The sequence below is a fragment of the Sus scrofa genome, chromosome 14, assembly GCF_054392235.1.
Source record: "Sus scrofa isolate SSC_HxYL_T2T_F1_AM1 chromosome 14, Sscrofa_HxYL_maternal_Yorkshire_Landrace_v2.0, whole genome shotgun sequence".
Classification (NCBI taxonomy): domain Eukaryota; kingdom Metazoa; phylum Chordata; class Mammalia; order Artiodactyla; family Suidae; genus Sus; species Sus scrofa.
In genome coordinates, this window is record NC_139396.1 from 88,008,412 (window position 1) to 88,020,469 (window position 12,058).

Genomic DNA, 12,058 nt, shown 5'->3' on the forward strand with positions numbered 1-12,058 from the left:
TTTCTCTGGTTGCAACTGCAGCATACAGAAGTTCCAGGGCCAGGGATCAAACCCATGCCACAGCAGTGAGCTGAACCACATCGGAGACAATGTTGGATCCTTAACCTGCTGAGCCACCAGGGTATTCCCAATTGGTTTTTATTTTGTATTTCAATGGCTTTCTCTCTAGGTACTAGTTTAGTACCTATCTTAGTGTTTCAGTTATCTATTTTATTTTTATGATTCTGAGAGATAGCCAGGCTCAGCTGATGGTTCTTCCCCTTCACATGGTATTGATTAAGATTCTTGTGTGAATGCAGTCAGCTGAGAGCTTCATTTGAAACTGTATGTCCAAGGTGACTTCATGTACATGCCAGAGTCCTCAGCAAGGGTGAATGAAATGGTTGGGAGCTGTATGGGTCTCTCATCATCTCTTAAACAATGCTTGTCCTTTTTTTTTTTTTTTTAATCTTTTGAGGGGCACACCCTCAACATATGGGAGTTTGGAGGTGAGGGGTCAAATCAGAGCTACAGCTGCTGGCCTACACCACAGCCACAGCAATGTGGGAACCGAGCCACATCTGTGACCTACACCACAGTTCATGGCAACACTGGATCCTTAACCCACTGAGCAAAGCCAGGGATCGAACCTGTGTCCTCATGGATGTTAGTCAGATTCATTTCCATTGAGCCACCACGGAAACTCCCAATGCTTGTCTTAAACTCTATAAACAACTGAGAGCAGAAGGTGCTAGACCCCTTAAAGACAGGGCCTAGGACTTGCCCAGCATTGTTTCCATCCCATTCTATAGGTCACAGCAAGTCACAGACCAAATGGAATCAGAGGAGGGGAAACAGTCCTCACTGTTTGATGGGAGGAATGGTTATCTTTGAAAATAGTCTATTACACTTTCTAACCCTCTTTTTGATCATCATATAAGATAGTTCTTTAAGATAAATATATAACTTGTGTATATAATGAATAACAATGAATAAACTTTTAAAGTTTTATATGCATAAATATATACTCATAAATAATATTTCCACAGCACTTAGGAATGAGAGGTGGAGTCATTATAAACTGTTGAGGTAAGAAAGGTCGAACCTGATCAACAAATTCAGCAAAATGGCAGGATATAAGATTAACATTCAGAAATCAATTGCATTTCTGTATACTAACAAGAAATATTAGAAAGGGAAAACAAAAATATAATACCTTTTAAAATTGCACCCCAAAAAATCAAATATCTGGGAATAAACCTGACCAAAGAGGTGAAAAACTTATATGCTGAGAACTATAAAACATTAATCAAGGAAATTAAAGAAGAGTCAAAGAAATGGGAAGATATCCCATGCTCCAGGGTTGGAAAAACTAATATTGTAAAAATGGCCATACTACCCAAAGCAATCTACAGATTCAATGCAATCCCTATCAAATTACCCCATGACATTTTTTGAACTAGAACAAACAATCCAAAAATTTATATGGAACCACAAAGACCCAGAATTGCCAAAGCAATCCTGAGGAACAAAAACCAAGCAGGAGGCATAACTCTCCAAGAGTTCAGGCAATATTACAAAGCCACAGTCATCAAGACAGTGTGATACTGGTAACAAAACAGACATACAGACCAATGGAATGGAATAGAGAACCCAGAAATAAACCCAGACACCTATGGTCAATTAATCTTTGACAAAGGAGGCAAGAACATAAAATGGAAAAAAGACAGTCTTTTCAGTAAGTAGTGCTAGGAAAACTGGACCCCTGCACATAAATCAATGAAACTGGAACACACACACACAAGATGCAAAAAAAAAAAAAAAACTCAAAATGGCTTAAAGACTTAAATATAAGACAAGACACCATCAAATTCATAGAAGAGAACATAGGCAAAACATTCTCTGATATCAACCTTACAAATGTTTTCTCAGGTCAGTCCCCCAAAGCAACAGAAATAAAAGCAAAAATAAACCAGTGGGACCTCTTCAAATTGATAAGCTTTTGCACAGCAAAGGAAACCAAAAAGAAAACAAACAAAACAACAACTTACAGAATGGGAGAAAATAGTTTCAAATGATGCAACTGACAAGGGCTTAACCTCTAAAATATACAAACAACTTATACAACTCAATAGCAAAAAAGACAATGACCCAATGGAAAAGCAGGCAAAAGACCTAATTAGACACTTCTCCAAAGAAGATATATGGATGGCCAACGAGTGCATGAAAAAATGCTCAACATTACTGATTATTAGAGAAATGCAAATCAAAACTACTATGCAGTACCACCTCACACCTGTCAGATTGGCGATCATTGATAAGTCCACAAATAACAAATGCTGGAGAGGGTGTGGAGAAAAGGGAACCCTCTTGCACTGCTGGTGGGAATGTAAATTGGTATAACCACTAAGGAAAACAGTATGGAGGTACCTTAGAAAACTATACGTAGAACTACCATATGACCCAGCAATCCCACCTTGAGCATATATCCAGACAAAATTTTCCTTGAAAAAGACACATGCACCCGCATGTTCACTGCAGCACTATTCCAATAGTCAAGACATGGAAACAAACTAAATGTCCATTGACAGATGATTGGATTAAGAAGTGGTATATACATACACAATGGAATACTACTCAGCCATAAAAAAGAACGACATAATGCCATTTGCAGCAACATGGATGGAACTAAAGACTCTCATACTAAGTAAGTAAGTCAGAAAGAGAAAGACAAATATCATATGATATCACTTCCATCTGGAATCTAATATATGGCACAAATGAACCTTTCCATAGAAAAGAAAATCATGGACTTGGAGAATAGACTTGTGGTTGCCAAGGGGCGGGGAGGGAGTGCGATGGATTGGGAATTTGGGGTTAATAGATGCAAACTATTGCCTTTGGAATGGATTAGCAATGAGTACAGTACTGGGAACTATATCTAGTCACTTATGATGGGGCATGATAATGTGAAAAAAAAAGAATGTATATATGTATGTGTGACTGGGTCACCCTACTGTACAGGAGAAAATTGACAGAACACTATAAACCAGCTATAGTGGAAAAAATAAAAATCATTATAAGATTAAAAAAAAAGAGAGGTAGGGTTTGGGGAGAAGTATGAAATGATTTTCCTTCAAACCCCTTTTCCACCCTTCCTGTCAAAGAGTCACAGTGCTCTTAAATGTACTAAAAAATCTGAGCAGTCTTCAGGGGAGCAGCTGTTTTTCAAGGGGAATTTGAATTTGCCTCCCCTCATATTTACCCATCATGAGATTATTTCTCCATTTTCTTTTTGAGATGCTTAAAAGAAATTCTTAGTTTGGTAGTTCATAAATAAAAGAAATATATGATGCTAAAATGCATTCATAATTTAAGGATGCAAGTGAAAAATAAGATATCATATTTTACAAATAATATTTTCCATAGTTAGAACACTTCCAGGGAGAGAATACATGTTTAGAGACAGGTGGGGTTCAGAGTACTAGAAGCTTGTGGCAATATACATTTAAACAATTCGAAATGATATTTTAACAAACATGTATCCAAATTTAAAAGGCGTATCATTTGAAATCTCATTTTTCTTTTTCTTTTTTTTTTCCTTGCCTTTTCAGGCCACACCAACAGCATATAGAAGTTCACATGCTAGGGGTTGAATTGGAGCTACAGCTACTGGCCTACACCACAGCCACAGCAATGGTGGATCATGGCAATGCCAGATCCCTGACCCACTGAGTGAGGCCAGGGATCGAACACGCATCCTCATGGATACTGGTCGGATTCATTTCCATTGAGCCTCAATGGGAACACCAGTATTTCTACCCATAGGAATTTATGCTCATTCTGATAAATTCTTAGTCAAATCTCTCTTTTAATGCACTCCAAATTTTTAATGATCTTTTTGTGTCCTGAAGCAAAAGAGAAATATCAAGTTGTCAGATCATTTTTCACAACTAAGATGTATTAGGATGGGTATACTCCTTTTTTAGTAAAAACCTCCTATTATTGCCACAAATTGGATGTGTAATGGTTGCAGAGTTTATGCAAAACCTCCATTCCAGAAACTGATACTGAATGCCATGTAATGTTACTTTAACAATCAGGATGAGGGACTTGGGACACCAGGATGATTTCTATGTTAAGGAAGGTAATTAAAAGAATCAAAACTTACTTGCTCTTTCAAATACCATATATTTTTTATAACTGGAATTTAATATACAGCACAAATGAACCTTTCCACAGAAAAGAAACTCATTGATTGGAGGACAGACTTGTGGTTGTCAAGGGGCAGGGGAAGGGAGTGGGACAGACTGGGAGTCTGGGGTTAAGATGCAAACAACTGCATTTGGAGTTTATAAGCTATGAGATCCTGCTGTATACCACAGGGAACTATATCTAGTCACTTGTGAACACAATGGAGGATAATGTGAGATTATATGTATACGTATGACTGGGTCACTTTGCTGAATAGTAGAAATTGACAGAACATGGTAAATCCACTATAATGGAAAAAATTAAAATCATAAAAAAACTTACGTGCTCTCTAAAGATGTCATTCGCCTCTAGACAAAACCCTCCATGATCATCTTTGTAAAACACAGTGAGTCCACAGAGCTCAGATATTTGCAAAAATTCTGCTCACCAACAGTGGACTGAAGCCAAGGTGGTAATATCTGAATACTGAATAAAGTCGCTTTGAGTAGGGAATAAAGATGTTGTATAATAACTCTTTTTAACTGGCTTCTGGGTCTCTTGGGCCCCTTGAAATTTATGCCTCTTATTTATTATAACCAAAATTAGGACTACTTTGGAAGGTAAGCCTTGATTTTCAAGCACCTAATTCAATCTGACAGATACATAAGTATGCAAAGATATCCATACAGGACTAATTACTGCAGAATGGTTTGCAACAAAAAAGGGGAAGCAATCCTAATAGGAACTGGTTACCTGGATACTGTACATCCATACAATGGAACGCCAATATATGCAGCCATTAAAAGGAAAATGTAGAATCACATATATTTCTGTGGAAAGATGTACAAGATATGTTCAGTAAAAAAAGAAAGGTACAGAACAATATGCAAATATACATTCATAGAAGTAAAAAAAAATGTGTGTGTGTTTGAATATAGACGGAAAATTTCTGAAAAGGACTATGTAAGAAATTTAACAGTGGTCATCTATAGGAAGGGCATGAGATGTAAATGGGGGAATTAACTATACCTTTCCTATTATTTGATCTTTAAAAAAACATAAGCAAGAGTATTTTTATAATTTTTAAAAAACTAATTAAATGGCAAAGAAATAAATCAACAAAGAAAAGTTTAATGTGTTCTAAACAATCCCACATGAATGTAATTAAATGATGATTTTAATCTGAAGCACATGGTAGTCAATAGCTTTATGATACACAAGACCAAATACAGGCTTTGTAGATCTAGGATTAAATCCGAGCTACCCAGTGCTTAGAGTAGAGTTTTGGGCAGGTCATTTACACTTTCACATACTCAGCTTTCATATCTGTCAAGTGAATATAATCATACCTTCCTTACAAGGACAATTATGTTGGTAAAATATATGCTAAAATATACTGCCTGTCCCATAGTGTTTGCTCAATAAGAGTTTTTGCTGTCATGACACCATACACAAGCTGTCTGGATCTGAGAAAGTCTCAACTTTAGTTTCTACATCTGAAAACAGAAAAAATTAGTACCCATTAGGTGGGCTATGGAGAGGCATGCTCAGGCAATCAACAAATAGTATTTTTAATATCTCTGTACAAATTTCTTAAGAGCTACTTGGGGGTGATTTCAAACTCACGGAATAAAGGAAAAATATTAGTTTCCATTAAATCGACTTCATGATCAGCCTACAAAAGACACTTCTAATTGAATGCCCTCCAGTGGCTTTCTCTTAGTTTGCTGCTCACAGCCTTGTTAGATGATTCGTATATTGAAGACTGCAGGTTCACATCCCTAATGTCAGTGGCACATCTGACCCAACTTAGGAATTTCCCTTTAGACCATGTTCAAAAAATTCTTTTTCCTTCATATTTCAGAGTTTATTGCAATTGTCAGGGGTATATTTTTATCTATTACATTTTCTACTTGGTATTTGATAATACTTTGCTGATATAATGCCTCTTTTCCTTAAATTCTTCAATATGTATCTCCATATAAATCAAGATTATTCTTTCATTATCACAGTACAGTTTAAAGTTTCAAAAATTTACACTGGATGGATATTATTATAATATAATATTGACTTTGCTCAAGTCTCACCAAGTACCCTAATAATATACTTACAGCCAAAGGTGAGGATGGAGTAAGTAATTTTTTTTCCTGGTCCAGGAGCCACTCCAAGATCATGTCCCTTTAGTTTCATTGAATCCAGAACATCTCCTTAGTTTTTACTTAACTTTCATGAGTTTGACATTTTTAAAAGTTCATGTCAGATATTTTGTGGAACATCTTTCATCTTCATTTTGTTATTTCTTCATGATTAGATTACAAATTATACATTCTTTTGGCAGGAATAAAACAGTAGTGACGTAGTAAGTATACCAAAAATTTTTTTTAAATACTTTTTTTTTTTGGTGGGTCTTAGTAGTCAGGATCCTCTAGAAAAACAGAACCGGTAGGATTCATATGGACATATATGAGGAGATTTATTATGGGAATTGGATTATGCAGTTATGGAGGCCAAGAAGGCCCACAGTCTGCTATCTGCAAGCTGGAGAACCAGGAAAGCTGGAGATGTGATTTCCAAGTCAGAAAATCTGAGAACCAGAGGAGTCCATGCGGTAACTTCCAGTCCAAGGCTGAAGCCTGGAAACCAGAGGGTCAGTGATATAAGTTTCAGAATCCAAAGGCCAGAGGACTGGGAGCTCTGATACCCAAGAGCAGGATATAAGGATGCTCAAGCTCAAGAAGAGAAAGGGGGGATTCACTCATCCTCTTCCTTTTTGTTCTATTTGTGCCCTTCATGGATTAGATGATGTCCACTCACATTGGGAGGATGGATCTTCTTTACTCAATCAAATGCTGATCTCTTTCAGAAACACCCTCACAGATATACTCAGAAATAATGTTTTACCAGCTATCTGGGCATCCCTTGGCCCAGTCAGGCTGCCCCTTTAAATTAACCATCACATGAGTTTTCTGATTTCACTCCAAAAACATTCTCACCCATCTGTAACTGCATATAACTGTATTATTTTCTCCCAAAATATTTGTTGGCTCATGTGTAGAAAAAGACAGAAAGAAAAATCACCTATTCGTGGTTTAAAAAAAAATGGAGTCTTTCTCTATGTTTGACTAAAGCCTCTGACAATATACCAAACCAGCTTTCCTGTGAAACCAAGCAGCTTTATTTATTTAGCATGTGGTAAATCATATCTTTGACAATCATGTCTTTATCAAATCTTTGTGAGTAGGAAGAGGTACTTGGTACAAAAATCTTACAGGAAATGTACTTCTCAGTCTTCCCAATTTACTCCGTGAACAACTTCCATACAATGTTGTGAAACTTAACCTATAAACCCTTCAGTCTGTATATCTAGTAGATATCACAACATCCAAAAAATTTAGCAATGATTCCTTAATATCATCCAGTGCACAGTCTTATGTTCAAATGTCCCTTGTGTCTTAAAATACATTTTCAATCACATTACAAATGTTACACATATTATATTTGGCTTTAAAACTCTTAAATATATAAAGCAAAACCTACAGACCTAAATATAGGACTATCCAAGTCTACAAGAATAGTGGGAGAATTTACATACTTTTTTCACTAGGTGATAAAACAAGCAGTCAAAAAATCATCCTTGAGAATGTTGGTGGAAATATAAATTGCTATAGCCATTATGGAAAACAGTTCCTCAAAGAATTAATAACAGAACTACCAAATGACCCAACAATCTCACTCTTGGGTACATATTCAAAGGAAATGAAATCACCAAAGATACCTGTAATCCCATGTTCACTGCAGCGTTACTCACAATAGCCAAGAAATGAAAGCAACCTAAGTGTCCATCAGTGAATGAATGGATAAACACGTGATGTGTGTGTGTGTGTGTGTGTGTGTGTGTGTGTGTGTGTGTGTGTGTGTATACATACACAATAGAATATTAGTCATTCATGAGAAAGAAGGAAATCCCACCATTCATGGAAACCTGAGTAAGTCTGGAGGACATTTTTCCAAGTGAAATAAGCCAGACAGAGAAAGACAAGTAATATATAATATCACTTTATATGTGGAATCTTTAAAAAAAATCAAACTTATAGAGACAGAGACTAGAATGGTGGTTACCAGGGGATGGGGATGGGGGAAATAAGGAGATGTTGATCAAAGGGTACAAAAGTTCAATTGTAAAATGAATAACTTTTAAGGATTGTGTATACAGCAATAGTGATTATAGTTAACAATACTGAATTGAAATTTGCTAAGAGTGTAGATCTTAAGTATTCTCACAAAAAATACTTTAAGGTGAAAAAGTGATTAAAGATAAAGAAGATTTGAATAAGAGGATTAAGAGTCTTAAATGACATATGCAGAACACTTGGCAGTGAAAGAATTCACATACCTCCAGGTGTACATGGAACAAACCTTAATTAATCCCATGCTGGCCCATAAAGCAGGTCTCCACAAATTTGACAAGACTGAAAACATACAGAATATGCCCTTTGATCATGGTGGGATTAAACTAGAGCTCAATAATAAAAAGAAAATTAGAAAATATCCCTAATTTTTAGAGATTAATCACATACAGTTACATAAATTATGTCAAAGATATCACAATGGAAGCATCTAGAATATAATAGGGAGAATACTTTAACAAACTTGGGAAGGAGATTTATTTTTTGGCTTTTTAGGGCCACACCCACAGCATATGGATGTTCCCAGGCTAGGGGTCCAATTGGAGCTGCAGCTGCCAGCCTACAACACAGCCACGGCAACACCAGATCTGAGCTGCATCTGCGACCTAAACCACAGCCCTTGGCAACACCAGATCCTTAACCCATGGAGCAAGGCCAGGGATTGAACTGGCAGGCTCACTGATGCTAGTTGGATTCATTTCCGCTGAGCCACCACTGAACTCCCAAGGGAAGGAGATTGCTTAAACTGGAAACGCAAAGCACTAATTACAATGCAAGAATTATAAAACTGAACTACATTAGAATTAGAAATAAAATGAGTAGTTTATTTTGGTAAGAGGGTAGAGTTAGTGACTTCAAAGGAATACAAAGGAAACTTTTTGAGGGGTGGGGCTGGTAATGCTCTATTTCTTGATCTGGTAGATATTTATATGAATATCTACCAGATATTCATATTCAGTTTGTGTGAATTCATCAAGCCATAAATTTAAGACTTTTACTCTTTTATTATATGTATATGAAACTTTACCAAAAAATTGTTGTAAAATACAAGGTTCCTAGTCATAAAACTAATCCAAAAAATTCCTTTAAAGAGAAAAAAGTTGGGAGTTCTTGTCATGGCTCAGTGGTTAACAAATCTGACTAGCATCCATGAGGACACAGGTTCGATCCCTGGCCTTGCTCAGTGGGTTAAGGATCCAGTGTTGCTGTGAGTTGTGATGTAGGTCACAGACAAGGCTCAGATCCTGCATTGCTGTGGCTGTGGCACAGGCCAGTAGCTACAGCTCCGATTTGGCCCCTAGCCTGGAAACCTCCATATGCCACGGGTTTGGCCCTAAAAAGCAAAAAAAACAAAAAAACAACAACAAAAAAGACAGAGAAAGAGAGAAAAGTAAAACTAAAACTAAATAAAAGGTATGAAGACAACTGAGAGACCTACACTATATTAACAGATTAAAAGATTCAATAGTTTAGATATGTCAAGGATATTGATAGGATATTCTCCATTTAAAATTTCATATGGGGAAGAAATGATCTAAAATGAGCCCAGAAACTATTTTTTTACTTCCTTTTTAATTGCAGACAAATAAACATAGAAAGTAATCTAAGTAGATCACTTCACATCAAAATCTATGAGACACTACTGTAAAAGCTAAAGACTAAAAGCATTAAACTTAAATGCTTTTATCATTAAAGAAGAAATAACAAAATAAGAGTGGAGTCTTAGTATACAGATTAAGAAAATATACGAAAAGAACTAGAAAGATGGAATTTAAAGATAGGAAACAGGAAGTTAATACATGTAAAGCAAAAGAAAATCAAAAGATAATGCTTTCAAAATAGAAAGGATCAACAAATAAACTCTTCTTGAGTCTGATTTAAGAAAAAATACAGTAGGCGTTCCTATGGTAGCACAGCAGGTTAAGGATCTGGTGTTGCTGCAGCTGTGGTGTCAGTCACAGATGTAGCCTGGATTTGATCTCTGGTCCAGGAATTGCCACATGCTGTGGGTGTGGCAAAAAAGGAAGGAAGGAAGATATAGAGTGGTCCCCAAAACCACTTCCCCTTCCCCTAGTCACTCTGAGACCTGGTTCCTCCCACCAGTGGGGAGAACCAGCCCTGGGTTCTTCTGGGTTGCAAAGCCAGCCACACCAAGAACTGGACCTGCCCACCAGTGGACGGGAACCTAGGATGCCCCAGGCTATGCAGCAAACTGTGCCAGGATCCAACCCTGTCTACTAGTGTGTCGGGAGCTTGTCCCACCACAATAGAAGGGCCCATGCAGCCCACATAGGGGGCACCCCTAGGGCATATAACTCTGGTTACTAGAGAGGAGTGTGCTGCTAAGCTTCTAAGGAAGACTCACACATAAAGCCACTTTGCCAAAATCAGGAAACATAACCAACTTAATACACAGAAATAAACACAGAAAATAGAGAAAATGAGGAGACAGAGAAATATGTTCTAAATGAAGGGACAAGATGAAACCTCAGAAACAGAACTAAACAAAGTGGAAATAAGCAATTTACCTGATAAACAGTTTAAGGTAATGATTATAAAGATGCTCAACAAACGCAGAAGAATGGATGAACAGAGTGAAAGTTTTAACAAAGAGTCGGAAAATATAAAAAAGAGCCAGATGGAGCTGAAGAATACAGTAACTGAAATTAAAAAAAAAAAAAAAAAAGGACTAGAAGGATTCAAGGGTAGATTAGAGGAACAGAGCAGCAAACTTGAAGACAGAGTGGAAATTACTCAAACTAAACAAAAAAAAAAAAAGAAAAAAAATTTAAATGAGTAGTTTAAGAGAGCTCTGGGACAACATAAAGCATAATAACATTCACACTATAGAGGTCCCAGAAAGAGAATAGAGAGAGAAAGGGGCAGAGAACTTACTGGAAGAAATAATAGCTGAAAACTTCCCTAACCTGGAATAGGGAATGAGCACCTAGGTCCAGGAAGAGCATATTCTCAAACAAGACGAACCTCAAAAGGGCCACGCATCAAAATTAAATGGCAAATATTAAAGATAAAGAGAAAAATCTTGAAAGTAGCATGAGAAAAGCAACTAGTATGTAGAAGGAAACTCCCCTAAGATTATCAAATAACTTTTCAGCAGAAATCCTGCAAGCCAGAGGGGGAGTGGCAAGATATAGTCAAAGTGCTGAAAGAATACTCTCTGACAAAGCTAACATTCAGATTTGAAGGAGAAATAAAGATTAATTTTACAGACAATTAAAAGCTAAAAGAGTTCAGCACCACTAAACCAGTTTTACAAGTAATGTTAAAAGGACCTCCCTAAGTGGAAAAGGGACGATTACAACTAGAAATATGAAAACTACAAAAAGAAAAAATCTTATTGGTAAAGGTAAATATACAGTAAAGGTAGGAGGCCAACCACTTATAAAACTAGTGAGAAAATTGAAAGACAGAAGTACTAAAACCATCTATATTCAGAATAGATTGTTACAGGATAAACAAAACAAAAATACGTAAATAATTACATCAAAAACAGTAAATGTTTGAGAGGGAAGTCAAAATTCAGGGTTGTTAGAATGCATTTGAACCTAAGAGATCCTCAGCTTAAAATAATCATGTATAATTTGTATAATGATAAAGACAAATCAAAAATCTATAATAGATACATACACAAAAAGAAAAAAATCTAAACAATACTAAAGATCATCATCAAATCACAA

The 12,058-nt window shown here is 36.5% G+C and overlaps 1 protein-coding gene across 1 annotated transcript in view; it reads right to left on the bottom strand.

Annotated features, from left to right (window-relative positions):
• Positions 1–12,058, bottom strand: part of LOC146396840 (uncharacterized) — an 84,995-nt gene that overhangs the window by 50,315 nt on the left and 22,622 nt on the right. The window contains exon 4 of the mRNA XM_084997488.1: positions 4,927–5,003. The gene's annotated coding sequence lies outside the window, so the exon portion shown is untranslated. The remainder of the gene's footprint in view (positions 1–4,926; positions 5,004–12,058) is intronic.